This window comes from Coregonus lavaretus (assembly GCF_964263955.1).
Source record: "Coregonus lavaretus genome assembly, chromosome: 2".
Lineage (NCBI taxonomy): Eukaryota > Metazoa > Chordata > Actinopteri > Salmoniformes > Salmonidae > Coregonus > Coregonus lavaretus.
In genome coordinates, this window is record NC_139989.1 from 47,569,326 (window position 1) to 47,585,760 (window position 16,435).

General features: G+C 42.7%; 1 pseudogene across 1 annotated transcript; it reads right to left on the reverse strand.

Annotated features, from left to right (window-relative positions):
* Positions 1-856: 856 nt before the first annotated feature.
* Positions 857-14,705, reverse strand: LOC311150655 (acyl-coenzyme A thioesterase 1-like; annotated as a pseudogene). The gene is made up of 4 exons: positions 14,172-14,705; positions 13,282-13,486; positions 11,152-11,529; positions 857-1,040 (listed from the first exon to the last, which is right to left on the reverse strand). The product of its transcript is annotated as an acyl-coenzyme A thioesterase 1-like (transcript).
* Between the last annotated feature and the right edge of the window lie 1,730 nt (positions 14,706-16,435).

Genomic DNA, 16,435 nt, shown 5'->3' on the forward strand with positions numbered 1-16,435 from the left:
TATACTGGGGGAAAAACGAAGAACAGGTTAGAGCGACCATTGCAATCTGGGGCGTCGCTCTCCGGGTGGGCATGACACCTGTAAAACTTATGCTGAAAGCTTGTGATATGAATAAAACTTATGATCAAGGTTCAGTATGAGCAGACTCCTTTGTTTATCAGCAATAATTGCCAGCATTTACTCGATACTACAGCCTACCAGAGTTACGCCTATAAACAATATAATGCTTATCGTTATAAAAAATATTCTGATTGAAAATTAATGAATAAGCCTCCTTCTGTACACCTATATCTTGCAGACGCTGTAGCCATCTGACAAATGCATGGCGGTGTCGTAGCATGCCACCGGCATATCTCCTCTCTCCGTCTCTGGGGCAAGGCATGAGCTTCTCTTCCTTTACATGTATTTTTTAAATATTAATATCATACAGCGGACGTCTAAGCCTATAGGCATATGCATGCAATGCCCTGATGCATTTACTGCTCAAATTTCCAACAGCTGAAACGTGAGGTGGACAATTATTGTTTTAGGAAAGTAAAAACCAATAAAACAATAGGCCATATATTTTCGCTTACGCTACACATCTAACACACTGAAATAAGTATTTTTGTCATTTGTTATAGGCTGTTTTTAAGGACAATTAAATGTGGCTCATTTGGCCAATAGGCTATCCCTCGTTTATTGATGGCGCTGGCATCGTCAGGTCGGCAGTTTCTTTCCCTCTTTCTTTTTAGTCGTATCTGAATGCATATGGATGTCTGGTAAATTTCTCAAATGTCCGGTAAATTAAAATCTTCCCGGCTATGTTGTCCGGTGCCAAATTTTCCTGACCAAAACCCTGGTTTTACCCTCTAGTTTATAAGGTATCTTTCTGGGCAGTGTTGTTTCCGTCCGGGTGTTTCCTGAAGAACTCCTGAACCCTCCTCCACAGGTCCAGCTGAGCCTGATGGTGGGCTTTAGCCTCTCCCCCAAATGCCAGACGGGCAGTGGGGCATGTAGGGTACCTCCAGGAAATGCCCCGCCCTGGCGTACATCACCACCTGGAGGTGAAAGGAAAAGAGGACAGAACATCAACCAACGCCAAGTTAAGGTGCAGTCAGAAAACATAGAAACATTAAGAATGACAGACAACACAGTTTAAACATATATGGCAAATAGAAATAAAAACTGAAAGGTCTTCAGAGATCGATGGGAGGGTTTGAGGGTAGCTGAAGGATGGGTCTAAAAACAAACAAAAGATAACTACTGTAAATTATACTGTGTCCGTCAAATGTATATAGTATCTATAAGCTGGAAGTACAGTGCAGTCGGAAAGTATTCAGACCCCTTCCCCTTTTCCACTTTGTTACTTCTAAAATGGATTAAATGTTTGTTTTTTCATCAATCTACACACAATACCTCACAATGACAAAGCGAAAACAGATTCATGTTTTTTTATACATTTGCAAAACAAAAATACCTTATTTACATGAGTATTCAGACCCTTTGCTATGAGACTCGAAATTGAGCTCAGGTGCATCCTGTTTCCATTGATCATCCTTGAGATGTTTCCACCTGTGGTAAATTCAATTGATTGGACATGATTTGGAAAGGCACACACTTGTCTACATAAGGTTCCGTGTAGCTCAGTTGGTAGAGCATGGCGTTTGCAACGCCAGGGTTGTGGGTTCGATTCTCACGGGGGCCAGTGTGAAAATGTATGCACTAAGTCTCTCTGGATAAGAGCGTCTGCTAAATGACTAAAATGTAAAAATGTCCCACAGTTGACAATGCATGTCAGAGCAAAAACCAAGCCTTGAGGTCAAAGGAATTGTCCGTAGAGCTCCGAGACAGGATTGTGTCAGGCACAGATCCGGGGAAGGGTACCAAAACAGGTCCCCAAGAACACAGCGGCCTCCATCATTCTTAAATGGAAGAAGTTTGGAACCACCAAGGCTCTTCCTAGAGCTGGCCGCACGGCCAAACTGAGCAATCGGGGGAGAAGGGCCTTGGTCAGGGAGGTCACCAAGAACCTGATGGTTACTCTGACAGAGCTCCAGAGTTCCTCTGTGGAGATGGGAGAACCTGTGGCTCATATCCAATCCACTCCTCAGTAAGAGACACATACAGCCCACTTGGAGTTTGCCAAAAGGCACCTAAAGGACTCTCAGACCATGAGAAACAAGATTCTCAGGTATGATGAAACCAACATTGAACGCTTTCCCCTCAATGCCAAGTGTCACGTCTGGAGGAAACGTGGCACCATCCCTACGGTGAAGCATGGTGGTGGCAGCATCATGCTGTGGGGATGTTTTTCAGCGGCAGGGACTGGGAGACTAGTCAGGGTCGAGGGAAAGATGAACGGAGCAAAGTACAGAGAGATCCTTGATGAAGACAACGACCCTAAGCACACAGCCAAGACAACGCAAGAGTGGCTTCGGGACAAGTCTCAATGTCCTTGAGAGGCCCAGCCAGAGCCCAGACTTAACCCGATCGAACATCTCTGGAGAGACCTGAAAATACCTGTGCAGCAACGATCCCCATCCAACCTGACAGAGCTTGAGAGGATCTGCACAGAAGAATCTGAGAAACTCCCCAAATACAGGTGTGCCAAGCTTGTAGCGTCATACCCAAGAAGACTCAAGGCTGTAATCGCTGCCAAAGGTGCTTCAACAAAGTACTGAGTAAAGGGTCTGAAAACGTATGTAAATGTAATAATTCCGTTTTTTATTTTTAATAAATTTGCAAAAATTTCTAAAAACCTGTTTTTGCTTTGTCATTATGGGGTATTGTCTGTAGATTGATGAGAAAAAAACAATTTAATCAATTTTAGAATAAGGCTGTAACATAACATGTGGAAAAAGTCAAGGGGTGCGAATATTTTCCGAATGCACTGTATGTATATTTGTGGCCGTTTCAGCACCAACTGGTAGATTTAAAAAATACTCTGATCTTGTAGATTATTAAGGCACATTTTAGGGTTAGGAAAGTTTGTATGAATAAAAATCAAAACTGGTTTGGAGAGTCTTTATGTACTAAATATATTGATCAATAAAAAAGTGGTTTGATTCATCCTGAAAGTTGTCATATTCAAGTTCAATCTATTAAATATTGGAAGGTGAAAAAAAAAGAAGTGTACAATAGGGGTTGAACAATAATCCTACCCTAATTCTCACTAATCATGGAACTGTACGACACCGGTCCAGTCGTCGTGAACCGTGCTCCAGGCTCCAGGTTTAACCTGCTACATGGTCTGAGTTCCATAATGATTAATATTCATTGCATGCATTTGCTGTTTGTTTTGGTTGTGTTCCAGATGATTTTGTGCCCGATAGAAACAAATGGTAAATTATGTAGAATCATTTTGGAGTCACTTGTATTATAAATAAGAATAGTATATGTTTAAAAAACACTTTTACATTAATGTGGATGCTACCATGATTACGGATAATGATGAATGAATCTTGAATAATGATGAGTGAGAAAGTTAGATGCACAAACATTATACCCCCAAGACATGCTAACCTCTCACCATTACAATAACAGGGGAAGTTATTGTATGATTATTTCAATAATTTTACTGAGTTACAGTTCATAAGGAAATCAGTCAATTGAAATAAATGCATTAGGCCCTAATCTATGGATTTCACATGACTGGGAATAAAGATATGCATCTGTTGGTCACAGATACGTTAAAAAAATAAAAGGTAGGGGCGTGGAACAGAAAACCAGTCAGTATCTGGTGTGACCACCATTTGCCTCATGCAGTGCGACACATCGCCTTTGCAGAGAGTTGATCAGGCTGTTGATTGTGGCCTGTGGAATGTTGTCCCACTCCTCTTCAACGGCTGTGCGAAGTTCCTGGATATTGGCGGGAACTGGAACACGCTGTTGTGCACGTCAATCAAGAGCATCCTAAACATGCTCAATGGGTGACATGTCTGGTGAGTATGCAGGCCATGGAAGAGCTGGGACATTATCAGCTTTCAGAAATTGTGTACAGATCCTTGCGACATGGACCTTGCATTATCAAGCTGAAACATGAGGTGATGGCCCATACCATAACCCCACCGCCACCATGGGGCACTCTGTTCACAACGTTGACATCAGCAAACCGCTCACCTAAATGACGCCATACACTGTCTGCCATCTGCCCGGTACAGTTGAAACCAGGATTCATCCGTGACGAGCACACGTCTCCAGCGTGCCAGTGGCCATCGAAGGTGTGCATTTGCCCACTGAAGTCAGTTACGACGCCAAACTGCAGTCAGGTAAAGACCCTGGTGAGGACAACAAGCACGCAGATGAACTTCCCTGAGACGGTTTCGGACAGTTTGTGTAGAAATTCTCCGGTTGTGCAAACCTACAGTTTCATCAGCTGTCCGGGTGGCTGGTCTCAGATGATCCCGCAGGTGAAGAAGCCGGATGTGGAGGTCCTGGGCTGGCGTGGTTACAAGTGGTCTGCGGTTGTCAGCCCGGTTGAACATACTGCCAAATTCTCAAAAATTACATTGGAGGCGGCTTATAGTAGAGAAATTAACATTACATTCTCTGGCAACAGCTCTGGTGGACATTGCTGCAGTCAGCATGCCAATTGCATGCTCCCTCAAAACTTGAGACATGTGGCATTGTGTTGTGTGACAAAACTGCACATTAGAGTGGCCTTTTGTCCCCAGCACAAGGTGCACCTGTGTAATGATCATGCTGTTTAATCAGCTTCTTGATATGCCACACCTGTCAGGTGGAAGGATTATCTTGGCAAAGGAGAAATGCTCACTAAGATGTGAACAAATTTGTGCACAAAATTTGATAGAAATAAGCTTTTTTTGCATATGGAACATTTCTGGGATCTTTTATTTCAGCTCATTAAACATGGGACCAACACTTTACATGTTGTGTTTATATTTTTGTTTAGTATAGAAGTGTTTAGAAACATATTATATTCTTATTTATAATAGAAGTGACTCCAAAATGACACAATACATAATTTACTATTCATTTATATTGGGCACAAAATAATCTGAAACACAACCAAAACAAACAGCAAATATATCCAACAAATTTGTAGAGTCACAAGCTTGATGTAGTCATTGGGTGCAATGAATGTGGGACCAAATACTTAACTTTTCACTACTTTAACACACAAGTGAATGGGGGGACTATGTGCAAAAAGTGCTGTCATTTCTAAACGGTTCACCTGATATGGATGAAAATACCCTCAAATTAAAGCTACCAGTCTGCACTTTAACCTCATAGTCATTGTATCATTTCAAATCCAAAGTGCTGTACAGAGCCAAAACAACAAAAAATTTGTCACTGTCCCAATACTTTTGGAGCTCACTGTATATCCTATTTCACTGTGGAAAAGGGGCCACAATACATATCATGTTAATATGATCTTCAGTTTGCTTCCATACGGCTGGTTTCGCATTCGTCTCCAGGGATCATAAGGAAAAATCATCTAAAACAATTGCTATGTGTATTTACAATCCCGGGGCCTCCCGAGTGGCACAACGGTCTAAGGCGGGTCATGTCATCCGGGTTAAGCGAGCAGGTGTTAAGAAGCAGCGCGGCTTGGCGGGTCATGTTTCGGAGGACAGTGATGAGACAAGATCGTAAATACCAATTGGATATCATGAAATTGTGGAGAAAAAGGGGGTAAAATTACAAACAAAAAAATCTAACAGATTACTAATTTACTAATCTAGCTGTTATCAATTGATAAATTATAGTGCATGGCAAATGCTGTTATTTCTATCAGTAAAAATTAAGTAGATGCTTTTTCCACCTAGAACCGGCAGGTTTGCTCGACCGTATTCATGGTTTCATCGCGCATAAAGGTGGTGAAACTATGAGGGAATTATTCAAGGTCAAAATACGGTGCATTAGTAGACACCTCCTCCACACCATTTATTCGAGCTCCACCTCAAACTAATAGTGGGTGAATAGCATTCAAGGTCAGAATATGCATAGAGAGAAAAACGCATAAAATTGAATTATGTTCCATTTACGGGCACTTAATTCTGGTCGGCATCGGGGCCTTAGAGACTTATCCAGGAAAACTCACAGCTGTTAATTGCTGCCAAATGTGTTTCTAACACAGTGGTCACCAAAACAGTTGATCGCCAAGGCATTCCTAGTCGATCACAAAACATTTTCTATAATAAACCCAAAGATAAAGCCTTGCATTCCTGCTTTTTTCTGTCTTGCGCTGTTGGCAGTAGGTGCACTTGATTCAGCTGCCCTGCGCACCGGGTAGATGAAGTGTTTCCACAGTGGTGTAAAGTACTTAAGTAAAAATACTTTAAAGTACTACTTAACTCTGTACTTTACTATTTATATTTTTTACAACTTTTACTTCACTACATTCCTAAAGAAAATGTACTTTTTACTCCATACATTTTCCCATACACCCAAAAGTATTAGTTACATTTTGAATGCTTAGCAGGACAGGAAAATTGTCAAATTCACACCCTTTTCAAGAGAACATCCCTGGTCATCCCTACTGCCTCGGATCTGGCGGACTCACTAAACACACGCTTCATTTATAAATTAAAACTGAGTGTTGGATTGTGCCCCTGGCTATCCGTAAATAAACAAATTAAATAAAATGGTGCCGTCTGGTTTGCTTAATATAAGGAATTTGAAATTACTTATACTTTTGATACTTAAGTATATTTTAGTAATTACATTTACTTTTGATACTTAAGTATTTAAAACATTTACATTTAAGTCATTTAGCAGACGCTCTTATCCAGAGCGACTTACAGTTAGTGAATACCTTCTTTTTTTTATTTTATTAGCAAAATGAATGATTAGCAAAGTGTATCAATAGGCTTGCGTTATTATTAGCGACTGTGTGTTGTTTTCACCTTCTCTATTCATAGGAGTAACATGAATTTGTGAATGAGACAGAAATAATCGAATCAAATTTTATTTGCCACATGCGCCGAATACAACAGGTGTAGACATTACAGTGAAATGCTTACTTACAAGCCCTTAACCAACAATGCCGTTTTTAAGAAAAGCAAAAAAAGCAACAAATAATAATAATTAAAGAGCAGCAGTAAAATAAGATAACAGTAAGGAGGTTATATACAGGGGGTACCGGTACAGAGTCAATGTGCGGGGGCACTGGTTAGTCGAGGTAATTTAGGTAATATGTACATGTGGGTAGAGTTAAAGTGACTATGCATAAATAATAAACAGAGTAGCAGTAGCGTAAAAGAAGGGGATGGGGTGGGGTGGGGGGGCAATGCAAATAGTCTGGGTAGCCATGATTAGCTGTTCAGGAGTCTTATGGCTTGGGGGTAGAAGCTGTTAAGAAGCCTTTTGGACCTAGACTTGGCGCTCCGGTACCGCTTGTCGTGCGGTAGCAGAGAGAACAGTCTATGACTAGGGTGGCTGGAGTCTTTGATAATTTTTAGGACCTTCCTCTGACACTGCCTGGTATAGAGGTCCTGGATGGCAGGAAGCTTGGCCCCAGTGATGTACTGGGCCGTACGCACTACCCTCTGTAGTGCCTTGCGGTCGGAGGCCGAGCAGTTGCCATACCAGGCGGTGATGCAATCAGTCAGGATGCTCTCGATGGTGCAGCTGTAGAACTTTTTGAGGATCTGAGGACCATGCCAAATATTTTCAGTCTCCTGAGGGGGAATAGGCTTTGTCATGCCCTCTTCACGACTGTCTCTTTTTGGTCATAAGAGACGGTAGCAGAAACATTATGTACAGAATAAATTACAAACGCGAAAACACATAATAGTACAATTGGTTAGAGGGCTGTAAAACAGCAGCCATCTTCTCCAGCGCCACTTCTGGGGGGATCACACTGGTCGGACCGTCCCTCAGCTCTCCCCCCTCTGCTACGACTGACCAAAAAGGGGACACAGTCTTTGAGTTGATGGAAAAACTCAAGTCACACTGCTGAGGGACGGTCCGACTGTGAGATGCGGACCCTCTGATGCTCTCCCTCCACTGAGGCACCTTCAGTCCAGTAAAATAAAGAAAGCAAATTATTTCAACGTATGCTCACTTAGCTGTGCCTTATAAGTAAAACAACAAATGATGATCTATTACCAGTGTGATCATATACCCTCGTTTTGAAATATAATTTTTAAATGTTCTGAGAAGAACAACATTGGCAGGGAAATTTAAGCATAGCCAATATGCAGTGATAATGTATTGGGCCTATAGCCTACAGCACAAATAACTGTTTTTAATAGGTTAATGTTGCATAGCCTTATGTTTAAGTCATGTGAGCGGTAGATCTCAGCCTGCATTTTGACTAAGAAAGTGATCTAGGCTCAAAAAAGGTTGGTGACCACTGTTCTAACATGAATTGACTCAGGGGTGAGAATAATTATGTAAATGAGATATCTGTATTTCATTTTCAATAAATTTGTTAAAGTTTCTAAAATCGTGTGTATCCAGAGCATCAATCCAGAGAATTCTAAACATGCTCAATGGGTAACATGTCTAGTGTCTAGGCCATGGAAGAGCTGGGACAAAGGCCTTGAGGCCGATACGTAAAGCTTGACAAAGAGCAGTGATACTAGCAAGAGCAGTGTGCGGATTTCTTCTTTTTTCTCAGGCTTTAACACAACAAAATGTAGAATAAGTCAAGGGATATAAATACTTTCTGAAGGCATTGTATGTATAGAAGGTTTCGTTCAAATCTAAATGGGTACTGTCAAAAAGTGATTAAAAATGGATTTACCCCTATGCAAAGCACTCTGTCACTCAGAAACTTCTCCTTTCAGTGTCTGCCTGCCAGCTAGTTTTCTAGGCTAGTTAAGAATCCTATAGTTATCACGTTACACATTGGATTTATTAACTACAAAAAGGTAAGACGTGTTTTGAATTCTGGTGCGGCTGCACACACAAGCTTGTTAGCTAGCTCTGTTCCAGGGCGTTGAGCTAGCCTCGGCATTGAGCAAACTCTGACATTCAAAGTTCCTCCATTTTAGCTGCTCCTCCGTAGGCATCTAGCTAGTAGATACAGTTGAAGTCGGAAGTTTACACACACTTAGGTTGGAGTCATTAAAACTTGTTTTTCAACCACTCCACAAATTTCTTGTTAACAAACTATAGTTTTGGCAAGTCGGTCAGGACATCTACTTTGTGCATGACACAAGTAATTTTTCCAACAATTGTTTACAGACAGATTAATTCACTTATAATTCACTGTATCACAATTCCAGTGGGTCAGAAGTTTACATACACTAAGTTGACTGTGCCTTTAAACAGCTTGGAAAATTCCAGAAAATGATGTCATGGCTTTAGAAGCTTCTGATAGGCTAATTGACATCATTTGAGTGAATTGGAGGTGTACCTGTGGATGTATTTCAAGGCCTACCTTCAAACTCACTGCCTCTTTGCTTGACATCATGGGAAAATCAAAAGAAATCAGCCAAGACCTCAGATTTTTTTTTTTGACCTCCACAAGTCTGGTTCATCCAATTTCCAAACGCCTGAAGGTACCACGCTCATCTGTACAAACAATAGTACGCAGGTATAAACACCATGGGACCACGCAGCCGTCATACCGCTCAGGAAGGAGACGCGTTCTGTCTCCTAGAGATGAACGTACTTTGGTGCGAAAAGTGCAAATCAATCCCAGAACAACAGCAAAGGACCTTGTGAAGATGCTGAAGGAAACAGGTACAAAAGTATCTATATCCACAGTAAAACAAGTCCTATATCGACATTACCTGAAAGGCCGCTCAGCAAGGAAGAAGCCACTGCTCCAAAACCGCCATAAAAAAGCCAGACTACGGTTTGCAACTGCACATGGGGACAAAGATCGTACTTTTTGGAGAAATGTCCTCTGGTCTGATTAAACAAAAATAGAACTGTTAGGCCATAATGACCATAGTTATGTTTGGAGGAAAAAGGGGGCAGCTTGCAAGCCGGAGAACACCATCCCAACCGTGAAGCACGGTGGTAGCAGCATCGTGCTGTGGGGGTGCTTTGCTGCAGGAGGGACTGGTGCACTTCACAAAATAGATGGCATCATGAGGAAGGAAAATTATGTGGATATATTGAAGCAACATCTCAAGACATCAGTCAGGAAGTTAAAGCTTGGTCGCAAATGGATCTTCCAAATGGACAATGACCCCAAGTATACTTCCAAAGTTGTGGCAAAATGGCTTAAGGACAACAAAGTCAAGGTATTGGAGTGGCCATCACAAAGCCCTGACCTCAATCCTATAGAACATTTGTGGGCAGAACTGAAAAAGCATATGCGAGCAAGGAGGCCTACAAACCTGACTCAGTTACACCAGCTCTGTCAGGAGGAATGGGCCAAAATTCACCCAACTTATTGTGGGAAGCTTGTGGAAGGCTACTCGAAACGTTTGACCCAAGTTAAACAATTTAAAGGCAATGCTACCAAATACTAATTGAGTGTATGTAAACTTCTGACCCACTGGGAATGTGATGAAAGAAATAAAAGCTGAAATAAATAATTCTCTCTACTATTATTCTGACATTTCACTTTCTTAAAATAAAGTGGTGATCCTAACTGTCCTAACACAGTGAATTTTTACTAGGATTAAATGTCAGGAATTGTGAAAAACTGAATTTAAATGTATTTGGCTAAGGTGTATGCAAACTTCCGACTTCAACTGTAATTCAGTGAAGTAATTATAAGCCTACTACAAATATCCTAGACACATTAAAATGCAAGTCATATCAAGATGCCCAGCACTTCAAGCCAAGCCTCCTCCATGTCCACCGCTCTCTCTCGCCATCTCCCTACACTGCAAAATTTCAGTCGCATCTCGCGCCCAACACTTGTCTGTCATCAAGCATGTAAACAACTAGCTTGCTTGGTCCATAGAAAGCTGCTCTATCTGCAGATTCTGCACTGATTGGTGGAGTAATTTAATAAGCTAAATGTAAAAATGTCGATTTCACAAATTAAAAGGAACCGAAAGGAATTCTATAAACCAGTTATTTTTTCTGGTTCGAACCGGTTCAGAACTTTATTATGCTGGTCGGAACAATGGAACAGAACAAAATAAATAGTGGTTCTGTTCAGAACGAAACTATTGGGGAAATAATTTCAGTTCCAACCCCTGCTATTGAGTACAGGCAGTTTTGAGGCTGAAACATCATGTGTTTATCTACTTTTTGCTAAGAAAATGTTCATGTTCAGGTTTATTTCCTTACCTCAAAGTTCTCTTTCCCATGATGCCTCAGCCGGGTGGCGGCCTGTTGGGCGAAGAGACAGCTGTTCCAATTCCTGTCGTCCTCCGAGGCGGCGAAGAGGAACCTAGAACTGGAACGTTCTATTGGGATCACAGAACCGCTGTTCCCCTCAGTCTCTGGGTCCGGTAAGGCGTCTCGGATGTCGAGGAGGCCGGACGGTGACGTTCTCTACGATAGGCGTGACCGAAGGGATGACGAGGTCTTTGTAGTGCATTGGCGCCACCATATTAGCATTGCTGCCGTTGATCCAGGCTATGGCTGAGATGCCAGAGAGAAAAGAGGCCATGGACAGAGCCAGGTCCCCTCTCTTAGAGATAGACAGGATTCCTATTCCTGGACCTAGAGGAAGAGAGTGTTTTTTATTTTTTTTAATAATAAAAACATTTTTATTGTCAACAGGGGTTAAAGCAAAAAAAATACCATGACTGAAACTTAAGTCTATCTCAGATCGATTGTCTGGGGCCAAGTTAACCTCCCCTTTAATGTAGGAAGTCATGACCATCATGCTTTTAGGAAAGAGGATCATTTTGTTAATTTATTAAACTGCGGTTTTGACCAATTCCAGTCCCCTTGCTTAGGGTCTGGGATCCTCCTCGGGAGAATTTAAATGTAGAAGGACTGAGAAGCTCAGTTCTGGTGACTTTTTAAAAGTATATTCTACTCAGAAATTAATGAAAATACAATGATGCTGACACCATCTAAAATCTAATTTCCACCTCCAGAAATGAGCCAAATAACAATGTTAAAATTATTTGTACATATTGGACCATGGCATGCATATAGCCTATGCATGGTCTATATTATCAGATGTGCTAATAGCAATAAGAATAATCACCTGTAACCTAACTGACGCAGCATAGTGGCTATAAAACGTACATGGGCTGAAGCATGGGGTTTGTCCATCTGCATTTACCCCATTGGAAATAACATCCTGATTGTTATTAATACTACTGGAAATGTTAGATTTGTTTTGTCATTGCCCGTTTAAGAGCTCGGTGTTGCGCAGCTGCGCCTAAAGGGCTCTACACCTTCTATGCAAAGGGTTTGTCACTAGTTACCACAACCACAGTCATAAACTCCGCCTATTTCTACAATTTATCTTTTTAAAATGTGATTTTAAACCTAACCTTAACCACACCAAAAATAAAGAAATTGTTTTCATGATATATATACGTCCGACCGGTCTCACAACCGCAGACCACATGTAACCACGCCAGCCCAGGACCTCCACATCCGGCTTCTTCACCTGCGGGATCGTCTGAGACCAGCCACTCGGACAGCTGATGAAACTGAGGACTATATCCGTCTGTAATAAAGCCCTTTTGAATCAGCTTTACACCCTTTGGGGTCCCGAGGACCGAGTTTGAAAAACGCTGCCCTAAAGGGTCCTGATTTATACCTGGTTAGGTTACCAGATTAGGAAAAGCTCCAGTCCCCAAGGGAAACAATTTGCCCCACCACTCTGGAACCTGTGGTGCCAGATCTGCATCAGGGCATCATCGGTCCCAAAAATCGTTGCAATCGTAGAGGTAGTGGGGGAAAAAAATGGATGCAGTTTGTAAAACATGTGAGTCCAAAATCACTGATGTATTGCAATTGCAATGAAATTGGCATAAAACACTTAACCATTGACTTGAGGACTCGAAACCCAAAATTAGGGACTTGTGACTTGACCTGAGCTGTGGAACTTGGGACTTTACTTTAGATGTGTCCATTATTACTTGGGACTTGACTCGAGACTCGAAGGTTAAGACTTGCAAAATTGTCACTTGGTCTCATCTCTGTTAGGTGGTCCCTGATGAATTTGCTAACACAAATGGGGTCCCGGCCCCAAAAAGGTTTGAGAACCCCTGGTGTAGAGCAAACAGCAGCCACTAGATGGTAGCATTTACACAGCTAACAAAATATTGAAGCATAGTGAGAGGAACCTCAAGGTGACATTTTCTTCTCATGGAGCAAATGGCCCACATTCACAATGTGTCTCAGAGTTAAGAGTGCTGGACATTATATGGACATGAGGAACCTGTTCCTAGATCAGCACTCCTACTCCGAGATGTTTTATGAATACAGGCACTTATCTTTTTCCTCCACTAACCTGTGGCTGTCGCCTCAGGAAAGTGATGGCCTCTTCAAAGTACTCCAGGTCAAAGTATTTAGGCATGGTTCTGGGCAGGTCCTGGAAGCCATAGTAGGCCAGAGCCAGAACCACAAAGCCTTTGTTAGCCAGCAGACTGGCCCGGACCTCTGTTATACCTCCAACCAGAGTATACACATCCAGTACACCGGGGAATGGACCCTGCCCTGTGAGGATGGGGGAATGAAAGAGGAATAGGAGAGAGAGAATAACAAGAGAAATGTAGGACTGTTACTGTTTTGTCACTCACTGCAGGTGGAGATGGTTTCTGGCCTACCTATATAAAACCCACGCAATGCAAAGTAGGCTTTGTTATCTAATGCAAAGGCCTAATGCCTCGATCACACCGACAGCGTCATTGCATTTTGGTACACCAGAAGTTCATTCATTTCCAATGGAACGCTGCGTTTGCCTTGCAGCATTACGTTGCAGAGGCAGTTCGTTCTGTGTGGTGCATACGTTGTATTTATCGAACGTATGCGTCAAACTGTATGTGTAGACGGCTTGACAGAAATGGTAGCAGAAAGTGAATGTTGAACTTTTGTTGCTCACATATCCAGATGATGCTGCTTACCATTTTGCACAATGATGCTGTCCGTGTGATCAAGGCATAAGCCTATAGGCCTTCTACACTGTAATTTGTGTTTTTCTTAGGAGAGTTCACAACAACATATTCAGACACTTTTCAATCATCAATATAGGCCCTTTGATTAAAAAGGTATGTGTAGGCCTACAGTACATACAATCAATGGATGTCCATTTCCTTAGAACAGTGTTTCTTAATCCTGGTCCTGTGGACCCAAAAATATAATTTCCCACTTCAGAGCATTTTGAATCACCTTCTAACCGATGGTAGAAAGAGGACTCCCCGAATTCTCCCTTCTTTCAATCCCAACAGTTTTCTCCTTACCCCTTCCGTCATGAACCGCCTCTCGTTGGTCTCTGTGGCCAAGAGCTCACCTGTGTCCCCATGCAACACTTCTATGTCAACCATCATTGAACCCAACACATTTTTTAAAAACAGTTTGCTGTGTGGAGTCTCGGCCGCCATGGCCCAAAACAAGCCCATGGATTCAACTCCCGTGTAGCTGCCGCCCAGAGAGGGAGAGCGGCACAGGTCCACCTGTCCACTAGGATCTGCAGCGACCAGAGCGGAAGCGCTGAAGATGACTCCTTTATCATCCCTGAGTTTAGACCTCAACTCTACTTTCTGGTGCGGAGAAAGTCCATCTACCTTCACGTGCACCGGTTCGTCGAAGAAACAGCGAGGGCTGGGGAGAAGCCGGACGCAAACCTGCTGCGAATTCGACCTCAGTGTTGTTTGAAACCGTATAAACCATGTTTTTGAGAGCACTTCCCGGTAACCCCGTTGGTGCAACATGACCCCAGATAGAACAAGGAGGCATATGTTTCACCGGATGTATAAATCGGAAGCATCCGGTTGAAATTTCCACTCGGTTTTGACTAGATCAGGGGTGTCAAACGTCCGGCCCGCGGGCCGGTTCAGGCCCGCAAACGGGTTTAATCCGGCCCGCGAGATGATTTTGTAAAGTATAAAAATGCGCTGCAATTTTTCAATAAAATAAACTGCTGTTCCAATTGCGTCCACTGGATGGCGCAATAGCAATTGTGTTAAGCAAGCAAACTGTTTATACCGGGGCAGAGCAAGTAGGTCAAGTCTGTGTTTACTCACAGCCGAGACATCAGTGACGCTGCAGTGAAAGCTAGCTACCTCATTGCTAATGAAATCGCAGTGGCTTCAAAACCATTTAGTGAGGGTGAATTTGTAAAAACATGCATGATGAAGGCAGCGGAGATTGTGTGCCCTGAAAAGCGTCAGGCTTTTGTAAATATCAGCCTGACAAGAAACACAGTTGCAGACAGGATTTCCGATCTTTCAGTGGATTTGGACAGCCAGTTGAAGCAAAAAGGAAAGTCATTTATTGCGTTTTCGGTTGCAATTGATGAAAGCACGGACATTACAGATGTTGCACAACTGGCCATTTTCATCCGCGGAGTTGATGACACATTGACCGTCACCGAGGAGTTCGTGGAGTTGGTGCCGATGACAGATACAACGACAGCAGCTGATATTTTTACCGCACTCGTCGGCGCGCTGGACAGGGTCGGAGTGGACTGGTCCCGCGCTGTCAGCCTGGCTACAGATGGTGCGCCCTCAATGATCGGGAAAAAAGCAGGCGTTGTGACAAAGTTCAGAGAGAAAGTGCAATCTGCAAATGGAGGACGTGATGTTTTGACTTTTCACTGTATTTTGCACCAGGAGGCTTTGTGTTGCAAGTCATTAAAGATGGATAACGTCATGAAGGTGGTCATCCAAACTGTTCATTTCATCCGATCCAGAAGCCTGAATCACCGTCAGTTTGACAGCCTTCTCAGAGAGAAAGACCACATCTATGGCCTGCCATACCACACTGAGGTAAGATGGTTAAGCCGAGGTGCTGAGGCGTTTCTTTGATTTACGAGAAGAAATTGAACAGTTCATGGAAGAAAAGGGCAAACCAGTGTTAGAATTCCATTCCGCAGAATGGATGCATTCCGCAGAACCTTGCATTTATGGTGGATGTTACAGATTACCTGAATAACTTGAACAAACAGCTGCAAGGGCGCAACAAAGTTGTCACGCAGTATTATGACAGCATACGTTCTTTCAAGTTGAAGCTGTCATTGTGGGAGACGCAACTTGCCGGTGGTGATGCAGCTCACTTCCCCTGTCTGAAAAATGTGTGTGCGACCCAACATGTGGCAGACATGAAGCGGTTCAAAGATAAAATAACGGGACTGTTATGGGAGTTTGAGCAACGCTTTCAGATTTTTGGTGAACTGGAGAAAGACTTCAACGTTTTTTGCTCGCCAATCACCGTGAATCCCTCTGATCTGCCCGTCAGCATCCAACTTGAAATAATAGACTTGCAGTGTGACTCGGATTTGAAGGGCAAATTTGCTGCAGCTGGCTTGGACACATTTAATCAGAATCTCTTGCCAGGTTACCCCAACTTGACAGCCCTCGCTGCAAAACTGTTGTGCATGTTTGGAACCACATATCTTTGTGAGCAAGTTTTCTCTGTAATGAGCATGAATAAAACAAAGCTG